The sequence below is a fragment of the Podarcis pityusensis genome (genome assembly GCF_964106645.2).
Source record: "Podarcis pityusensis genome assembly, chromosome: Z".
Taxonomy (NCBI): domain Eukaryota; kingdom Metazoa; phylum Chordata; class Lepidosauria; order Squamata; family Lacertidae; genus Podarcis; species Podarcis pityusensis.
Genome location: NC_138044.1, coordinates 43,041,412 through 43,063,134, shown reverse-complemented (window position 1 = coordinate 43,063,134; position 21,723 = coordinate 43,041,412). Strand labels below are relative to the sequence as shown.

Genomic DNA, 21,723 nt, shown 5'->3' with positions numbered 1-21,723 from the left:
TACTTTATAATGAAGGCCATATGATGGGCTCATCAAGAGAAGTCTGGCTGTAGACACGTCTCTCTTTATAATGCGGCTTGGAAGAGCCCCATTTCAGGGGCTTGGCCTCTGGCTAGCACCACCTGCCACCCAAGCCTGAGTGCACCCAGACTGAGCATTAAGTAGCTATCAGAGGGGAACCAGGAGCTGGAACTAATGAATTGTGCTAGGGTAGGGGTGGTGAACCCTCTTCATCTTGAGGGCCACCTTTGTCCCAAGGGCAGCTTTCTGAAGTCTACATGACACTGAGGGAAACACAGAGCCAGAAGGAAACATGGGTGAAGCAATCAGAAGAGCTGTGCTTCAGCCAGAAGAGCAAAGGGCATTATCAGAGTTGGGAGGACACATTCTAGCTTGGCAAAAGCACTCAAGGAGGGTGTTACACAAGACCAGTGAGGGGTGTGGCCTGGGGAGGGATATGCCTTCCAGAAATCTGTATCTGCCACCTGTATCTGCCTCAATCTTCATCTTTCAGTGGCTGCTAGCCACAATGCTATTTTCTTCATCTACTCTTGAAGGTATTACATAGCCTCCAACACATTGGGGGGGGGGGATAACCCAAGACACTTCTGGGGCTGCACTCCCACACAATTCACGTGACCCTTGTGAGATTGCAGCCCCCAAAGACACACTTTTTTCAGGGCAGCATGGTGCCTCAAACCGTGGCCCTGAAAAAGGTACTTTTCCGGGCAAGTTTGCAGCATCAAAAATGGGTGCTGTGCTCTTGTGTGAAAAGAGAGAGGATGTATCTGTTTTACCAGGACACTTGAGGGGTAGGGACATTTTGCCTATGAATACTATTTTATGGGAATCACAAGTATGGAAAGTGCGGGTGCCATCAGGTCCTATTTTTGGGCATCCTGTAGGCATCTGGTTGGCCATTGTCAGAGCAGGATGCTGGACTAAACTGGCCCTCTTTGGCTTGGTCCCGCAGGGCTATTCTCATGCCACTTCATTGTGTGTAATACATTGGTTGCCTCTGATTAGTTGCACACTTCAAATACCTTAGCACATACCAGCATCAAGCCTTCAAGCATCATTCCTCTATTGCAATGGCCAGCCATGCATTCAGTAGAGTTTTGGGTTGTGTACCCATCATATATTGAAAGCAAAGGCTTCCCACAAAAAAATCCTGGGAATTTTAGTTTGCTAGGGGTGCTATGAATTGTAGATCTGTGAGAAGCAAGCTACATTTACCAGGATTCTCTAGGGGAAGTCATGTGCTTTAAAGGTATGGTGTGTACGCATCCTTAGTCTGAAAGCTGCCTGGTGGTAGTCAGCTGCAGATACCCCCACACAAATTGCAGAAATCATTTGTGCCCCAGTTAAATGTGCTAATATCACTGTTTTGCCGTGCAAAAAAAACCTGAGGAAATCTCTTTGTAGAGCATTTCTAGGTTTTTACAAACCATCTTTAAGCTTCCACATACACTTTTTTTTTGGTCCCTGATTCAAATATGGGAAAACACTTAAAGGCTTCAAGTGAAAGCATCATGTGGGAATATGTTAATAAAAATAATAACACTTAAGAAAAAGGAGGAAACAAAGCACATGCTAGGAAACAGAGTTGACCACCTACCCTGGCAATTACCCATGACTTGTAGATTCAAGCTGAAATTTAGCTGGCTAACCATTTCATGAATATTACAGGAGGGGATCTGATTCCCGAATTTTATTTTATTTTTTAATTTACTTAAGCAATAAGTCTATTGCTTGGTTGTTGTTTTACCAGACTTAAGGAGAAAGTCCTTTGGATAGAAACTTTTGGCTGCAATTTTGGTAGTTTCAGGGTGAAAGCGGGGGCCAAAGCCAACCCACCACCACTGCTTGGGTTTCACCACCATTTATTTTGTGATATGTGTGTGGAGGGGAGAGATTCCTGTCACTTCCCAACATCATTTCTTCTTATATATCATTCCTTTGTAAGTCACTCTATGAAGCCCCTCCCCCTACCTTTAAAAGGGGTCAGTTTGAGGTGCAAGGGGAGGGACTCAGAGAAAGTTGTGAGGGGTGGGGTGAAGTTTAAAGAGCATGAGTGACCCTATGTCAGGATGTTGCATCTTTCCAAGGCAATTCAATTGGGGGAGAGGGTATGGCACCCCTCTCAGCACCCACCATTTTGCCCCACAACTCCTCTTTCAAAAATGTTACATTATGACATGGGATCTCTTAGAGAAAAGATTGTGAGCAAAGAGGAGAGAATGTTGCCTTACACTACCTGAGGGGAACTGCAATGCTGCTGCCACCACTGCCATTAAATTTCACCCTAGGATTGGGAGATAAATTCAATTCAGTTTGCATTTAAAGGTGAACCTACTTAATTTGCTTATTCCTCTTTTTTGTTTTGTTTTACAAAGTACTAGTTAGCTCAGTTTCAAGCAATAGACAGACTGAAATACAGCCATCCTTTGAAAGTCACACATCCCCAAATTTTGCAATGCAGTTCTCCTACCAAGTAATGTCTACTAGAAATGCACATACTTGGATAACGTGTGTGTGTGTGTGTGTGTGTGTGTGTGTGTGTGTGTGTGTAATCAAATACTGAAATTCATTGCAGGCCCAGAAGCAGTAAGCAGACGAATGTCATGATCGCCATGGACAGATAGAGTAATAAAGATGCAGCAAGGCAGTTCTTGGGATCAAGCAGACCACAACTTTATTGATTACAGATGCAATATGGTCTTGGCTTAGGCACTGGGGTTTGTATCCTGAATTGACCAACCTAATCTGCAGGTTGATTACTCCATCAGGGTCAATTGTGTACCACCATGTACACCACCTTGACCTCCTTGGAGAAGATGTGGGATATATATTTCAGGGCTCTACTGATGTCATGTAATTCATCCAGTAATCTATCAGTAGATTACCAAAATGCATAGTTTCCCAATGCATCCCTTGAAATTTGATCATGTTAGGCAACCCATCATTCAGTGGCTTGTTGTGTGCTGTTACTGGTTTCTTCTTACTGAGGAGCTCCTGTTGCTGTGAAAAACCCCAGAGTTCTTCTGGAACTCAGTTTCAAAATCCCTCCTCCTTAAGTGGATTGATTTTGCTTTTTGGAAAACAAAGAAAGGACATAGCAGCTGCAGTTTCCTTAAATTGGTATGAAAGGATGTTGCATGAAAGATTTAATGGCAGTGCCTTCCTCTAAAGAATGAAATCACACCCTCTGACCAGCTGTTTTTAGTATAAGTTTGAATGTTGATCAATTATTATTATTTTTTTGTAAAATTACCCCTACGATTAATTGGCCAATGGTTCAGAAGACCTAAAAACTGACTAAAGAAAGGAATGGATTTCTGAAGGACTGTCAAATGTGCTGGAAAGTTTTAATAGTCCCATGATTTGGGACCCCCGTTAGTGTGTTGAACTAAGACCAGGGAGACCCAGCTTCAAACCCGCACTCAGGCCTCAGCCTAGCCTACCTTGCCGAGCTGTTGTGAGATAAAATGGATGGGGGGAGAACCACATATGCCACCTTGTAGTTCATGGGAAGATGGACATAATAAATACATAATTAGTCAGGATCAGATAAATAATTTCTAGGTTTCCTAAACTGTGTTTCAGAGAGCTGTTACTTTCCTTAGAACATTATCAAAGGGTTCCTCAATGAGACAAATTAATCCATGGTGGACCAGTTTCCCCCAAAAATGGCTAGCAACTAGTGATCTTCCCTGGCAATGCCCAGTCCCATAGGTGTATTGGAATGGTTCTAAACAAACCAGTGGGTGGCTCCATCTATATAAAAAGAACATGCGATGTAAGGAGCAGGACTCCAGATCCTGCTCAGGGTTGCTCAGGGGTCCCTCTGCAGACAAATCAGTGTGGAAACCCTTCCCTGAAGGCCAGCTGTTTGAAAGCACTGTTCTAATCAGAAGGCAATGGTTTATTGGGGGGAGGACCCTCAAATCTACCTGGGGAATAGGAGACGGGGGACAGGATAGCAAGCTCAAGTGGCAATAACTCTCCTGGTATGCCCCGCGGAGGACCTTAAGGTCCACAAATACCAACACGTTGGAGGTCCCGAGCCTCAAGGAGGTTAGATTGGTTTCAGCTAGGGCCAGGGCCTTTCCAGCACTGGCCCTGACCGTGGTGGAATGCTCTCTAACAAGAGAATAGGGCCCTGCGGGACTTGACATGTTTCCGCAGGACCTGCAAGACAGAGCTGTTCCGCCTGGCCTTTGGTTTGGACTTGGTCTGACCCTTATGTTTCTCTCCCCTTATGGTCTTGATTTATTGGCTATTTTAAAATGAGGCTGCATTTTAAATTGTATTTTAATTGATATTTTAAATTGTTTTTTTCCCCCCCTCTCTTTCCCCCCTATTATGTTTTTACTGTGATTTTATTGGTGTTAGCTGCCCTGAGCCCAGCTCTGGCCAGGGAGGGCAGGGTATAAATAATTTTTTTAAAATTATTATTATTATTATTATTAATGAAGAGATGTGTAACATTTTGAGCAAGGAGGCCAGTCTGGAAGCACCACATTGCATATAGTTTATATGTGACTTTCCAAGTCTGACTTCTGAAATGAAAGAAACAAACTGAAACCAATTCTGAAAGCTGGCTCTGGATGGTTCTTAATTGGCTTCTGCCCATAGGGTCTCCAAGAAATAGCCCCACCAAATGCAGGAGCAGTTTCACACCTTAAAACATGCTCCCATCCTATGTGCTATTAGCAAACCGATTATAATTATCCATGTAAATAATCATGCAGTGCCTATATTTTGCTAAGTGCAATACAGATAATGAACAATGAAGGCATTCCCTGCCTGGCGATTGCAGTCGAATAGACAGGCACCAGTTATTAAGGTTATATTGTTCTTACAATAAACAACTTATAGCAGAGATGGCTCATGGAGGGGAGAAGAAAAATGGCAGTTGGTATCTCAGTAGAACCCATGGAGTGGCTTTGCTTCTCATCTCTGTTACAATCAATGGTGCAGTTAGAAGAATTTAGATTTAATGGCTGGCCAGGGCAGGGGCTCTTTGCATAGTAATATGTATTACTTCACTTGTTTCAAATTGTGGTAAGAGAGCCCAGTTACATTGGGAGCCCCTACTGCATATTTTTCTTAAAGTGGTCCTTGAATCCATCCCCAGAAGTCCTGTCTTGATGGTACCACTGTCCAAGTGGAATGGCTGCTATCATGTTCCTGTTCAGTCTAAAACTGGGATCCCAGCAGCTACTGTACTTCCACCCACAGACTTTGGCAGCACCCTGTGAGTTTTCTTTCGAGATCTTTAAACACACACACTGCTCAGTTTCAAAATAAGTTTGTTGTACAGTAATGCTGTCCAAGTAACACAAGGCTTAAGCACACACACATACACCCGTCTGGGCAATCAAAACTGGCTGCAAGGCACTTTGGATCCCGATCTAACTTTCCATTACTAAAAAGGAAACACTGCTGTTTGGATGAAGAACAATCTTTAAACAACTTATCCTATAACATTATAAGAGGGGGAAAGCAGCCTTTAGAGTCAGTTGCTAACATTTGATAGAATTTGTGGGGAGATTGCTTAAGGGAAAGATACCTAGCTTGTTTTGGTGGATCCCTTTAGGAGATTGATAGGAGTTTTTCAGGGGGTGATTTGAGGTGGGGAGGCAATGCACTGAGTGGGGAAATGCTTTGCTTTTTCACTCCACCTAGTAGAGAAGCTGTGCTGACTCCTAGGGAAGTGGGAGAAGAGCATAATTCAGCAGTAGAACATGTGCTTAGCATGCAGAAGGTCCTTGGTTCAAACCAGAGACCCACCATCTCCCATTCAGAGAGTGACAGGAAGGTTCACAGCCTGAGTGAGAACCCTGAGACTCACTGCTAATCAGAGTTTAGAGTACTAGATGAGGTGGCCAAATAGCCAGACCTTGTATTAGCCAGCCACTTATCTCCATAACTATTAAGAAGACAGTAAGATGGAATATTAGGTTGTGTACTAGCCATATTGATTGCCCTCCTCCCTTTGCTGGAGGCAGTATGCTTGGAATTACAAGCAGGGATACATCACCAGTGGTGACAATTAGTAGAAAAATCAGCGGTCATATGTGTTGTTAGTGACTTTTTACACTTACATCTATAGTTGCCTGTGTTTTAGCAGGTGAACATTGAAATAGGTATTTTCTTTAATATGCAAATCAGTGCTTTCCTAATTAAAACCAGCTTGACATGCTCTTAATGATATTGGCAAATTTCTGCAACCATTTGTTCCTTTTCATTTGAAGCGGTGGCTGCATGGCGCTTCTTGATTGAGGTCTTTTGAATCCAAATCGAGATGGTAGATGTCTAGCCATAAGCCTTTGGTGCACAAGTATCGTTCCAGCTGGGTTTCCTTGGAGAGAAGAGGAAGGAAATATACACAATATTTTTGGAAGCTGAAGTTGCTGTTGAGATATAGCTTTCTTACATCAGTTTTCTCAGAAGGGTTTCCTTCTAAATTAAATCTCATGTTCTATATACTTTCCTGCTTCCTGCTCCCTCCTGCAGCTATAGCCCATAATTAGAGATGGACTAGTCCAGGGTCAAAGACTTGTTAATATTTCTGCAGCAGGGTGCCTCTCTCCAGCATCCTAGAGCTGCCCAATCAGTATGAAAGGGGAGAAGAAGCCAGGAGAAGAAGCCTTCTCACCCTTTGTGCGGATTGGAATTGTTGTTGGAATTCATATCTCTTTTGAGAGACAATGGAGTGTGCCACCAGAGCTGAAGTCAAACCGCTGCATTAGCAGCACTGAAGTGGCCTCTCTGGGGCGCAAGCCTATTTAGTGCATATAAAGATCCTGGGCTGCCCAGATGACAAGACCCCCTTCTCTGCCTCACTGTTGTGGTCCAAAGGAAAGCAGTGCAATCCGTTTGGCACCAGTTTGGCTGTAGGAGTTGCTGGAAGGAAGTGTACAAGCTGCTGTACAACCATCTTAGGAACTCCACTCCGGATTTGCGTAGGGTTTACTCCTTAGCTTTATCTTTTCCCAAAGATATCCTGCAAGGACTTCCTGCAGATGTTTAGGATCAAAGCTTTCCTTCTCTTAGTTGGGCTATTTTCCCAGGCTGATGAGCCCACCTGCCCCTGACTTTCCTCTACAGCACCTGTAGAAACTGCCTTCTTGACCATTGGACCCACTATTGGTCTCCTCAGCCAGAGTAAAAGGAAGTGAGCCTGCCACTGAGGACTAGTTCCTAGGGTCATTTTGGAGAAGGTACATGGAAAGGACACTAAGGAAAAACTTTTTCTATAAGCTAGGCATTTAAGAAGACTGAAAACACAAGGTGCTTTGAAGAGAGTGGTGTGCAAGTTTGTTTGTTTTTTTACATACAATGGAACTTCATGGAAAACACTCCAAAGCATTTGCCCATGTATGTGCACAGAAAATAGATAGAGCTGAAAGGTAACACATAGAGATCAGCAATGATCATGGTAATACATCTCTAATTATTATTATTACAAAATTTTATGATTATTGCATAACTATAGTATGGTGTTAGAAGGCGGAGTGGCTGTTAGGGGATGTAGTTGTGACTACCATGAAGGGGCCCTGAACTTCTGAATTTGCCACTGAAATAATGCCCAGTGGTAGCCAACATGGCACTTGGGAGATGTTGTTGGTTGGACTGCAGGCAAAGCCCAGAGAATAGAGTTATCAGGAGTGCCACAAAGAATTTAGTTAAAAGCCCAATGTGTTTAAGAGAAATTCCTGTGCTGAACATCCATTCCCTGCCCCACCCAATAAATGAAGCCATGTGAAAATGGCAAAGCTAAACTGTGCTCCAAAATTAACAGTCACAAGATGAAAATGACATGCATTTGTGATGTTACCCCTGTGCCATTCTACGACTGTCCTGGATGCCAGCTCTGGGGAGAATGAATGGAGGGCTTAACAAATACTAGAGCCGCTTGCATCTTCATACATAATAAACACGGCTTCTGTAAATAACTCTTTTTATCTGTCAAACATTGTAGGCGCATATGCCATGCTGATTGTCATGGGGGTCGTAAATAAACAATGGATCTGTCTGTGCACGTTGCTTGTTTTTTGTTTTAAAACATCTGCGCAGGGATAAAAATGGTAGCAAGCTCATTTTGATCATGAAATGACACAGGATGGGAAAGGTGGGCTGAACGATACTCCTGCTAGGTAGACCCCAGGCTGCTTGAACAAGCATTCCCAGGGAGTATCATCTGGGTGTGAGGTCTCATGTTGATTGCCACAGGGATCTGTCCTCAGACCTGTGCTGTTCAAAACACACACACGATTTGCATAATAGTGAAAAGGGGATGCATGACAGATTTGCAAAGAGCACAAAGCTGGGAGGGCTGAGTAGCACCATAAAAGACAAAGGGATCTTTTTAGAATCTGATTTTCTCAGTTAGAAGGCCCATTCAGTCTTAGGCATAGGGAGGGCGACAAGCAGACCCCTCTTGTTATATCTTTGGCTTCTTTTCCCTTCCCTATTGGTAACTTGCTTACATAAGACAGCATGCCCTGGTGGACATGTTATAGGAATCCATGCTGTTAATGGGATTCTGCTTAAAGCTGAAAGTTTGTTGTTTAAAAATGTTTCTGTGTTCTTTTGTTTACATATATGGACTGTTTGGAAGATTCTGGGTTGTATGGAACTTTGCATCTCTTTATCAGATTTACAGTGCTGGGTATTTGATGATTGCATAGATCGAGCTATCTTCCAGGGGTGTGTATGTGGAGAAGATCTTGGCAGTTTGAGACATTGGTTAGAAACCAACAAGTTGAAATTCAAGAGAAATGAATGTAATGTCTTCCATTAGGTACCAGAAGAAAGCCAAAGGTGGAAGTATAGGATGGTGGCGATCTGGCTTGGCAGGAGTACCTGTGCAAAGAATCTCATTGTCTAACAGTGCAATCCAAACTAGGAATCCAGCACACATTACACTGGGTGCTGCTGCAGACTGAGCTGACATGAGCATGGCAGAAGGGAAATAAGCCATTAAGAGAGTTTGGTATACACAAGCCTTTTTGCCATTCCCACTGCGTTGCTAGTTCATGGGAGTAAGTATTGCTGTGCCCTGCCCTGCCCTGCCCTCCTTTACTACGCCCCCAGCACTCACCTTTTGGGGGACTTACCCCAGCCTTGGCTGATCTGGCTTTGGCTGAGCCTTGGCTGAGTCAGGATGAAGAGCTTTAGCCAGCATAGCCAGAGATCCACCTAAATAGCCCACCTCATCCTCCCAGATCTAGGGTTTGATCTGTTCCATTAGCTGATCACAAGGTGAATATGAGCCAACAATGTTACGTTGCTATATATTAAAAAAAGCCAATGCACTCCTAGGAGGTTGTATACTAAGGTTGTAACTAAGTCATATTTGGAATAGACCCATCAAAATAAGCAGACATAAGTTATTCATGTTCATTGATTTCACAGGGTCTAGTTTGAGTATGACTTAGCTACTAACTATTGGGTGTATTGAACTTGTACTGACAGTAATCTCATTGAAATTAATGAACCTAAGATAGCCATCTCCATTAATTTCAACGGGTCTGCTCTGAGTATAACCTAGGGCTTGTCTACACTTCCATATGTGCCTAGAAAGCATGGGTTAAAGTGGTTTGCCACTTGACCTATACATTCTAGGAATGGGTCGTTATGGTTTTGCCCTTCCCCAACTCCTTTCCAGTGGAAAACAAACTCAGTAAGATGATGAAAGATCTTGGAAAAGTCCTATAAGGAGTAGATACAAGTATGGATGTAAGAGGATGTTGTTTTCCATTATGCTCTGTATTTGCTGCATGCAACACTGCTTCTGTTCCACTGCAGTTTGTCTTCCACCCAAAATAACATTGAATGTCTTGCTGTCTTTTGTGGTGAAATATGGTTATCATTGCATTATTCCACCCTGTTTGTTTCATGCAAAGGAAACACAATGCAAATAGTGGGAGAGTAATCAGTTATGTGTTATTTGTGAACTGAAACAACAGCATTGATTACCAATTATATTTGCTGGATTGGATTCCATTCCAGATATGGGACATTTCTGTTCCTATTTCTGTCTTTGTTGGAATTAATTGGCATGCTTAGTTGCAAGGGCTGGATATATTTAGTCTGGAAAAGAGAAGATTACAAGATATGATAGCAGTCTTCAAATATTTGAAGGCCTGTTGCACAGATCATTTCCTGTTGAGAGTTAGGCTCTCAGCACCTTTTACCCCAATGTGGAAGTGGGGGACACCTTAGGATGGTCCACCCCCAAAGGCTGATGGATCCCATGCATTTCCAGATGACCCTGGGGGATTTCCCTATTCATATGACTGGCATTCCAGTTGAAACTCTGGATGACCTCTGGAACATCTGAATGGCTTGGACTGTTGACCTGATGGCCCCTGAGTTCCCTCATTTCATGAAGCCTGCTTGGCTGTCTGCTATATTCCAGAACTTATGGCAAGGAAACAAACATGTCTCAAACATGAATGGAGCAAAACTGTGGTTGAATGCAATCAAACACTTGTGAGGGCTCATAATCAAGCCTACCTAGTTGCAGTGAAGACAACAAAGAAGGCATACCTTGCTGCCTCCATTCTATCATCATTGGTCCCTCCAGCAGAGCTTTTCTGAGTAGTGCAGACCATTTTAAATTCCGTCCCAAAGGAGGTGGCAGAACTGACTGCCTTTCCCCATATGAACCAACCCATACCCTGTGATCATCATCTGAGGCCCTGCTTTGTGTGTCCTCTCCAAGAAAGGTCAGGAGGGTGGCAACATGAAAGCAGGCTCCTCGTTGGTCAGATCCTGTCCCAGTGGAGGCTTGCCGACATATCTTCAGGTGCCAGGTGAAAATGTCCTTCTACGATCATGCCTTTGGCTGATAAAACAATCTGTGGCCCTTTCAATGTATTTCTGGGAGGCGGATTTTTAGTTTGCATTTGTTGTTTCATTATGTATTTTGTGTTCTCATTTTGTATTTTTATATTGTGAGCTGCCCTGTGATCTTTGGATCAAGGGCAGTGTGCAGATTTAATAAAAAAGAAAGAAAGAAAGAAAGAAAGAAAGAAAGAAAGAAAGAAAGAAAGAAGATTTCGGACAGATGTCTGTCAGGGATGCTGCTGTTGCATTCTGCATTGCAGATCCTGCATTGAGCAGGGGTCAAACTATGTGACCTCCAAGTTTCTTCCAGCTGTTTGAATCTTATTATTCTAAGGATCAAGCTACACATTAGGATTCATGCGTAGCAGGTAGCTACGCCTCTTGTTTTTCTCAAATAAATTACAACTGCAGGAAGTGTGATGGTTATCAGCAACATGAGCACACAGGGGCAAGAGGTTTATCCCTTTCCCCTCCAGCCATTAACCCCCCCCCCTCAGGAATCACCCCTGCCCAACTACTAGGCATAGTAAAAAATAAAAATGGTGCTAATAGGATTTTTGTTTCTAAACATTGTAGGTGCACAGGGTGACAATTTCAAGGGGCGGTTGGGAGGTCATGAATGGCAAGAGGAATGTAAGAGAATTTTGATGAAAAACAGAAGCGGAAGCAAAAATTGCCAATGTTGGCTTATACATGGAATTGTAGAGTCCACCCCCTGCAATGCAGGAATCTTTTGCCCAATGCGGGGCTCAAACCTATGACCCTGAGATTAAGATTCTTGTGCTCTACCGACTGAGCTATGCTACACCTCCCATGTCCAGAACAGAAATCAATCCAGTAAATACAATTGGCATTTGCTGTTGTTGCTTTCAGTCTGCAAATGATACATAATTGATTATATCCCCCCCCCCCCTTTGCAGTGTGTTTCCTTTGCATTGAAATGAATAGGATGGAATAACATAATGATGATGCAACTTACATAATTTACATAATTAACTACATGAGTTATTTCAGTTTTCCGTTACGCCACAGCAGACAATAAGACATAACATATATATTTTTTTAATAGCAGAAGTCAAACTGCAGTGGAACAGAAGCAATGCTGCCTGTATTGAATATGGGCCAGAATGAATAATGATGCCTTCTTACATTTCTACCAGAGTAGACTTTCTGTGTTCTGTGATCCTGGCAATATTTGGCCTCCCAAACCTCTGGGCCAGAGATGAAACTGCTACATATCATGCCATGCATTAAAAAAGAAATGCTTTGTACCTAGATGATGATGCACTCTTTTGTGATTTGTTCCATTTTCCATTTCCAAATGCTCAGGTGTAACAGCTTCATAGAGTCAGTTAGTGTAGTGGATACGCTTGGATCAATGAGACCCATATTAGGGCTTTCCATCCAGCCCTTGGCTCCCTAATGTACCTCACATATTGTTGTAGGGATGAAATGCAGGCAGGGGGCGGGGCAACCCCCCATGAATTTTGTTGGAGGAAAGATAGTCTACAAGTGTATTAGAGTGGGTTGATGAAATTCATTTCAGGGGACTGTAGCTATTTTCAGGTGGGAAGTGTAGGATAAAACTTGCTTTGATGCAATGGCATCAAATGAATCAGGATGAACGCTCATTAAATAGCTGACATTGTCTATTCTCCCTTCAAACAAATCGGGATGAATGCTCATTTAGCAGGTCATCTGGAAATGACCTTTGAATTCCATGACTGGGATTCTCCTTCTCTCTCTCTCTCTCTCTTTAACTGAAAGTAGTGGTGTGAGAGATCCAGATTGGGATTGTGACACAGGGGTTAGCCATTTAATTCTGCCGGCAATCCCTCCCTACTTAACCCCCACTCCCTGGGCAGAAAAAAAAGCACTCCTGTTAGCATCCTGGGTTGAAATATCAGCACAGAGTAAGAAGTTGCACTTGGAAAATTAGTGCCAGAGAAAAGGGCTGAATCTATTCACCCTGCATAATGAGCCTGATCTGGGTCTATCTCCCATGGCTGGGGCAGTATGCCAGCATACATCCAGTTCTTTCATGCCAGTTTTGTGGGGAAATCATGGGGGAACAGAAGTATGCATGTGCGGAAAGGATTGGGAGAATCCCCATTGTCCAATGACCGTCATTGCTGCGGCACACCATGCCCGCTGGTGTGAATGTAATTTAGCATGACATGGTAGTACATTGGTCGGAAAGCAACAGTTAACTAACACAACAGGTACTACAGTGTGAAAGGAACATTAGGACATGGGACAGAACTGCTAGCATTATAATCAGGAAAACAAATTCAGTATTTCCCATGTTTGAATATACCCCATGCCATTCCCCAACATGTGTACACCTTATATCATTACAGGCAAAGCCCATTGTGGCATCTAGGAATGCAAGCTTTGATTGTGTAAATTCCAGACAATTCTGTAAACAAGTAAACTACAAGTTACTTGGAAAGCTGTCTATTTGCACCTGAGGTTTTGAGTTGCTGGGTGTCCCATACTTTTTCTTCTATTTTAAAGTATCTAATCTAGACATCCATTGGCTCTTGAGAAGCAATATTCATTATAATTTGTCTCATCAGGCTAGGTAATTGCTTTCAACTAGGTAATCGCTTTCAACTTCTGTCAGCACTCTTGCTCTTAACAAAACCCACAAGTATCCTGCCTTCCCAATCCTTCCTGCTAAACTATTCACTGATTTCAACATGGCTTCTTTGATGTGGCTGCGTTGTATTTCATCCTGATACAGTTAACGTTCCGTATATATAATCCACGATTTTCCTTTCTCAGTGAGGAAAAATGGCACTCTGCCTTCTGTGCCTGTTAAGGGAGGTATACATTTTTAATTCAGCACATACTTATCAACTGGCTGCCTCTGTCAACTGGGTGAGACTTCAGAAACAAATTCAGAGCCTCTCTTCTTACTATCAGAGCCCAATTCAGCAAGACATATCCCCCATTGTTGAGAAAATTTCTGTATTTAAATAATTTTTCACCAAAAGGTGAAAAGTTCTGAATCCTCTGAATCCCACAAGCATAGGCAGTGGCCAAGGAAGACAGGAGTTGTAGTTCAGCAACATCTAGAGGACCAAAGGTTCCTGACACCTGGCCTAAATGAACCTACCCATGCATCTCAGAAGCACCAGTGCATCAGGAGCTGATCTGCTTATGAACCTGATCTGATGTGCAACATGTAGAGATGCAGTTAGGGTCTTCTCGGTGATTGCACCCAAGCTGTAGAACTTTTTACGCTGGGAGGCCCAGTTGACTTTCTCCCTAACAGGCAGCAAGTTAAAACACGAATGCGAGCATTTTATTAGTCTGGCTTTATACTGTCTGTTGACACATGACAACTGCTATTTAGAGCACATGCCACCAGCCAGGTCATCCATCAACAAGTATCCCTAGGTCATCCATCAACAAGTTCTAATTCCATACCTGGCACTCCATCCTTAGACATGCTTTACATGAATTTGTGATGGGGTTGTGGGAGGCAGGTGGTCTACCTTTGGCTCCAGGCTGCCATTCTTTACTTTTAATGAATATGTTTGGGTTTCCTCCAAAGTTAGTAATACTCAAAGTATATCTATTGAAGTTAATGGCCACAACAAGCTAAGGACCATTCATTTAAATGGGTCTACCTTGGACCTAACGGTCAGGGGTCCCTTTATCTTTACCTTTACCTTTACCCCGCATAAAAGTTAGTTGGGTACAGCTCTTTGACCTGGAGACCCGGAGCTGCCCTGTCAGGCAACCATCCTATGCACTGTTATATCTTCCTAATCATCAGACCCTGAAGACATTATGTGGGATTCTGGGACTTTCTCAACAATGCCATCAGCAGTGAATAACCTTTTCTAAGGGGAAGCTGCAGTCATGGTCCATGTTCTTCATCTGCAGTTAACAAGTTGATTAACTTGATTAACTGAAGCAAATAATTGTTTAGTGAGTCCTTATTTAGCATAGATCCGCACTGTAAAAGGACCAACTACCTTTTCAAAAATAAACAGCATCTCAGTTTTTTCTGTGGTGTTTATGTTGCCAAAAGCTGTTGTGTATAATATAGCCCCCTTTCTCTTTGACATTGTCTGATAAATCACTGATAAATGGCACATTAGAGAGCATAAGAAACATCTACAGAATTGCCCAGCCAGTTCGAAACAGCCCCACTAGAAAGAGGATTCCAATGCAGACACCTCCTGATAATGACATTTCCATAGGTGCTTAAGTTCAAATTAACTGTTCTAAAAACCCAAATTAGAGTCAAAGATGATGCGAGCCAATTTACTCAGCACAACAATCATGGGCAATGAAAAGTGTTCTGCTAGATTGCTGCTTAAATCGTATCACCGTGGCTGCCTCGGTGGGAGAGCAGTACAGAATAATAATCGCTGCTGGCTAAATGTAATTTAATTATTAGGTTTTTGCATTGGTTAGCTCTTGCATTGTTTAAAAGGAAACTCCCCCCACCCCATCTTCTACCAGGTGTGCAATGCATGGCCACTGTTAGAAATCTTTGAGAAACTGTGGCAGGAGGAATAATAAGTGGCAGATCTAATTGTAGCGCTTAAATGAGATGTGGGCTAATAGTTGAACACTGAAGGTGGCCCAAGGATGGTGGTTCTGTTTCCACCCGAATGGATGATGTTGACATTTTGTCCTTCTACTGTTAGCTCTTCGAGACAGACAACAGGACCCAAAGCCAAGCTGGTGTGCCATTGCAGTTGGGCATGTATGCAATATATTTCGTGCACAAAGTGTTTCTCTATCATAGATCTTTCGATTTCTCAAAAACCTTATGGGAGAGGACACTACAGTTCATATTTTTAGAGTGTGGATCCAAACTCATTGCTTCCCTAAACAACATACAATATTGGGTGGGATTTACAGTTGAATACAAATTCTCCTTCTGATTTGCTGGTGGCAGAATGATTGTGGAGGTATTGATCTCACTTATTCTTTTCCAGTCTATAGATGTACCCCACCCCCAATTAAGTAATAGTTTGGAAGCAGACCCTCTCAAAACAGAGTAAATTCTCATATAATTTCTCAGAATACTTTTTTTCCTGAGAAATTTCAATCAGTTCTGGTTTCTCTGGTCTGCTCCAAGTGTACATGTGTGTGAGAGAGGGAGAGATGATGAGGAATGTTACACTTGTGTGTGTACACATAGGAAACGGTGGGCTAGAGGACTATCAGTGCTAGCTGTCAACAGAGAAACAACATGGAAGGGGGGGAATAGGTCAGAGCGACTTGCCTGCTCTTTACACTGCCATGGTTGATTGGTTATTCTCATCACCCTTTGTTTAAAATCATTTTGGAATTAATTGGCGTTCATTAGCATGAGCCTTTGTAGCAGAGTTGCAGAAACAGTCATTAATGTAGCTAATAAACATAAAAAAGAATGGGGAAAATATCCTATTACCAGGTCCCTACAGGCTGTTAACTAACATTTTGAATACGAATATATAAACATAAATTAAACATTTTTATGAAGTGCTAAGAGTGTGAGGATTTAGCAAAGCATCCTGCGGTAAAGTAATACTTTGAAATGCCTGATATAATATCTTCACAGATACACACACCCTGCAACAAGGGTTACTAGGCAATGCCCATTAATATGGTACTTCAGATAAGATACATGGGTTTCTTCGGAAATTTTGGAACACCAGTGTGGTCCATCATCCCAAACAAGGGAGATGAGAAAGTGTAAGGAATGGGATCTAATCACTGCCAGCAATGAGTTGATGACAATGATAGACTCAGCATAGCAACAACTTAGTATGCTTGCAAAACAACCCCAATTGCTTATTTATTATTATTGAACTTTAGACTTTTATTGAATTTTCAACTAAAAATGTCTCTGAATGAGTTGCAGAAAAGAATGTTGTATTAAACCATTACTTTTTAATCAGTGCAAACCACGCAATTAAAAATCAATATTTTAAAAAATCTAAAGCCGGTGTCCCTAGCTCCCGGGATGTGATGGACTCCAAGTATTATCAGCCCCAGCCAGTTTGAAAGCTTCCTGGGGCATCCATTTGGCCACTGTTCACCTAGTGGCTCAGTTGGTAGAGCATGAGACTCTTAGTCTCAAGGTCATGGGTTTGAGCCTTGGGCAAAAGATGCCTGCCTTAAAGGGGCTTGGACTAGATGACCCTTATGGTCCTTTCTGACTCTATGATTCTATGACTAGGTGGTCTTTTGGCCTGATCCAACATCTCCTTAGGTGTGTAGCAAATGGTCAGGGATAATGGAACTAGTAGTCTAGTAAACTCTGTGGAAAGATACTGGTTAGAGAAGATGGAGTTAAAGTGAAGTTTAAAACAACAGAATTAAGGGATCACCCTGCCTCTTATATATGCCTATTTGATTTCTTCAGTCTGTGGCACCTGCCACATACAAGGAATTGTTCCTGCAGTGCTATAGCTGTCAACAGAATTGTTCTTGCAGTGCTATAGCACATGGGCTTTGGAACTCTCTGAATATTGACATTAGGCATTGACATTGACATTAGCCAGGCACCCTCACTATATTATTTTAAATACCTGCTGAAAACATTTTTGTTTTAGGAAGTCTGTCCTTGACACATGATTTAATTACCTATGTTTGTTTTAGTGATTTTTTTCTTTGTTATTAATTATGTATATTTGTTCAGTTGGTTTATAGATTTCGCCTATGTTTTAGCTATCATTTTCTTCATACACCAGTGACTTTTTGAACAAGCAGCTTATAAGTTTTCAAATAAATAATGCTAAATAATTTAAACCCACTTTGAGATTATCATTATATTTTAAGATGGCTGTGTGAAGGCTAAATTGCTCATCTGGTGAGCTTGAACCTGTCTGTCATGATGAGCGACTCTGGTTCTTTCATGTGTGTGCAGATCATCTGCAAATAAGGTCAAGCATATCAAAATGTATTATGCAAATTGACTTTGATTCATTGGCCCTGCAACCCACTCAAGGCACAGTCCTCTCCCAGTGCTGCACTGGGCACGTTTCCCACAGTCCTCTGAATGTTGGAAGAGCCAGGGCAGATAAAAGAAGCACTTCTTCACCCAGTGCAGAGTTAAACTATGGAACTCACTCCCATGGGAAGCAGGGATGATCACCAACTTGGATTAAAAGGACTTGAATTTTTTTTTATTTTTATTTTTTTTGGAGGACTATGGCTAGTCCTGGGTGCCAGGAGTTGGGAGTCGCAAGTGGGCAGAGAGCTGTTGCACTCATGTCTGACTTGCACTCTTCCCATGGGCATCTGGCTGGCCACTGTGAGAACAGAATGCTGGACTAGATGGGCCATGGACCTGATCTAGCAGGGCTTTTCTTAAGTTCTCTGTTTCAGAACTCCAAAACACATAAAACTCATGTGTGCAAACAGGAGGCCAGCTGTCCAATCATATACATGTCTTTCCCAGAATAAAGTCCCTTTGATTTTAAAGAGCCTTACTCTCGGGAAAGTAGATATAGGATTGCAACCTGAACTGAGGGTATTAATATTAATATTTCCCCCCACACCACAGGACTCCAGATCTTGTTAGACTCCAATTCCCATCAGCCCCAGCCAGCATGGCTAGTAATCAGGGATTATGGGAGTTGAATGTCAATACATAACATAATCTCTATACAATAAAAAAAAAAATCAAAACAGTTATACATATACAGTTATAGTAAGAGGAAGTATACAAGGGTGTGTTTTGTAGAACAGGCATGGTACAACTTTTTAAATAATTGAGAAATAAGGGAAATATGAATACATGGTTGTAGCATCACTAGACATGGCACAATCACGGCTTCTGGTCCCGCCTTCCTTAATGGAGGCAGCCCCCACAACAGCAGGGGTTCGTCAGCAAACAAAAAACAAGGATGACAGAAGGTAAATCATCTTTTCAAATTCCCCCCCGGGGATGGGGAGAATGGGCTTCACTCGCAGTTCGTCTCGGTACCTGGCTCCCACTCCGGCATGGAATGTGGGAGGCAAAAGCCTGGAGAAAACCCTCCTATTCCACCATTAAGAAGCAAATGTTCTCCATCTTATTGGATCTTTAATTGGCTTTAAAGTACCAGCGTGTGATGGGAAAGGGTTGCAACAACATACTGCAGAATATACCAACTACATAGATCAAAAGTTTGACCTGAGATAAGATTGTCTTTGGTGTGAGAGCTGGTTGGGGAGAGGCAAGCCCAGGGTTTGTTTGTTCTAAGCTTCTTTTATATATTTATGATTCGGCAACCCTTTCCAGAATATAAGATAAAAATATATTTACAAGTGAGGAAGGGACATCGGAGTAATATTGATATTAACAAGCAAAAATGGAAACTTCATGTGATCTGAAATGAAAAAAGGAGGGGGAGGGGAAGCTCAAGTATGACTATGTTGGAAAGACAGAGTAATTCTCCTCACCTCCGTTTAAAAACAACAGACAAGGAAAAAGAGACTGAGATTTGTGTGTGCTACTGATGGAATATAATCTAAAATAAACTTTAATTGGGCCATAAATCTCTTGCTGGAATGAAAAGAATTTTGGGGCTATGATAAGAACCTGCAGAGATTCTGGGAAGTAGAAAGCAGTATTAAATCTTCTGTGCATTCAAAAACTGCCCACCTTTTCCTAGGCTGAGGGAAAGATGGTTAAGACCTGTAACATGTTCTACTAGTGAGACAGAATGGTTTCTAGCAGACTGTTACCTGTTCTGAGACATCAAAGCAAGGGATGGAAAGATAAGATCTCTGAGAAACTTAGAGATTCAGTTCCGCTCCAAGCCACGAAGGTAGAAAACAACAGCTTGGAAGTGAAAGAGACAACATCATATATGGACAGAAGGAATCTCCATGGATATAACAGTTATCACATGCAGGACAGAATAAAGATAATAGTTTGAGTTCCTCACTTGAAGCTTTATAAATTTATATATTGTAACATTATGAATGGAAATCATTAATTATGTAGCTGTTGACTAAGAGATTATTATAACTGAAATGTGGCTGACATTAATTAAGATTATGGAATGCAGTGGTATAAAATTGGAATTGCATCCAAACCACCATGCTGGGAGCCACTAACTAAAATGAATTAATTGGAAGTTGATTGGCATTTTGATAATTGTATAATTTTTGAAGTATACCCTTCCACTCTGAAAAATGAATAAGCAAAACAGCCCAAACTCAGTTGGTAGAGCATGGACTTGATGACCCTCATAGTTCCATCCAACCCTACAAATTCTATGATTCTATGATCACCTTTATATCCTGCTCTTCTTCTTGAGAGTTCTGATGACATTCATGAAGCCCTCCATATTTTATCAGCACAACAACATTCTAGCCTGGGAGATAGTGATTGGTCCAGTGTTATCCAATGAGTAAGCAGGAATAATGGGAGTTGTAATCCAATGACATCTGGAGAGTATTATTACACTGACAACGCCTGCCCCACACTGTCCCAGAAATCAAGTAGCCATTACATATCTGAAAGTCTCAGTGCATAATAGACCATGTCTATTTGTCACAAACCACTTATCCATTTTTACAGGCGAATCAACAGAATAAAAACATTAGAACTGAAACAGGAATCAAACCTGGGTGAAAGGGCTCTATTATTATTATTATTATTATTGTTATTATTTAACTTGTACAATTAAAATCCAGTAAAAGAGGGAGGAGGAATAGTAAAATGCACTGTAACCTTGATTCTTACTTATGGAGTGGCAGAAATAAAGCATTTCAGGCATCCCTAAACAATGAAAAGTGGTCCAGTGCTGGGCTTTTTATCCCTTTTAATTTATTTCTGATGCTACGCGTGCAGTTCCTGACTATCTTTTGTGAGTCGTAATAAAATAGCCGTGGTGCAATTCTGCATGTATGTCAAGCAGTGCGTGACCTGATATGCAAATTTAATACCAAGGTGCCAAAACGGAATTCATAATGTTTCACATCTACTGAGCTGTTTAAAGCAGTTTTGAAATCAATGAATATGTAATATGAAGGTGATAAGACCTAAATAAAAACCCTATTTATCTACTATGAAAAAGTATTTATACACAGAATGTTTAGCACAGGCAGAAAAATGGACAGAGTTTCCAATTATGCGGTTTGCATAAACAAATGCTAAATCATGTGCTTGGAATAAATAGCTGCTCCGCGACTTCCTTTGCATTATATACATTCAGATGCTGGAAATTTTTACCAGTGTATCGCCTTGTTTATATGTATATAAACCAAACCACTCAAATGAAAGAGCCTTTGAAGGCAAAAGCCCTTTGAGGTCACTCATTTATTTTTAATTTGGAGTATATGGGGTGCTTCATTACAGGTTTGTGTTACAGGTTTCCAGGTTATTAAAGATCAGTGAAATAAGACACACTTTTATGAAGTCTTGCAGTTCATGATAAAATGAGAGGCATAAATTCAACTGACAGCAACAAATAAGTAACAAGTGTTCCGATGCATTGCATCTGTTTACCATAACATTTTTAAAAGAAAACTTTTTTTTTATTTTAAGATGAACAAGAAGAGTACTTCGTTTTCTGATATCTTAGACTGACTCAATCAATTGGACATCTCTGGTGGTGTTCATACTGCTATTTCTCTCTTTATATTCCTGGAGCTGGAAGTTCTGTCCATCTGCAGCAGCAGCAGCAAAACTGCTGTCACGTCCTCTCAGGCTTTATGTCCTTCCTGCTTCTTCTCCAAGTTAGTCCAAATATGAGTTAGCATCTGATAGGATTAACTTCTGGCCTCCATCTTGACCACGTGAGAAAACTATACTTACAATGGCTTTGTTTCCCATGAGTAATCAACCTTAAGTTTTCTTTATCCTTTCAACTAGACATCTTATCAGACTATCTCTTTCTGTAGTATATT

The 21,723-nt window shown here is 41.7% G+C and overlaps 1 protein-coding gene and 1 long non-coding RNA gene across 8 annotated transcripts in view; one reads left to right on the top strand and one right to left on the bottom strand.

The window, feature by feature from the left end:
• Positions 1-21,723, top strand: part of AFF2 (ALF transcription elongation factor 2) — a 396,915-nt gene that overhangs the window by 123,768 nt on the left and 251,424 nt on the right. The gene's annotated exons all lie outside the window — the stretch shown is intronic.
• On the bottom strand, positions 6,140-20,166 carry LOC308468782. Its single transcript, XR_013981879.1, has 2 exons — positions 20,104-20,166; positions 6,140-6,367 (listed from the first exon to the last, which is right to left on the bottom strand). It is a non-coding gene; the product is annotated as an uncharacterized lncRNA (long non-coding RNA).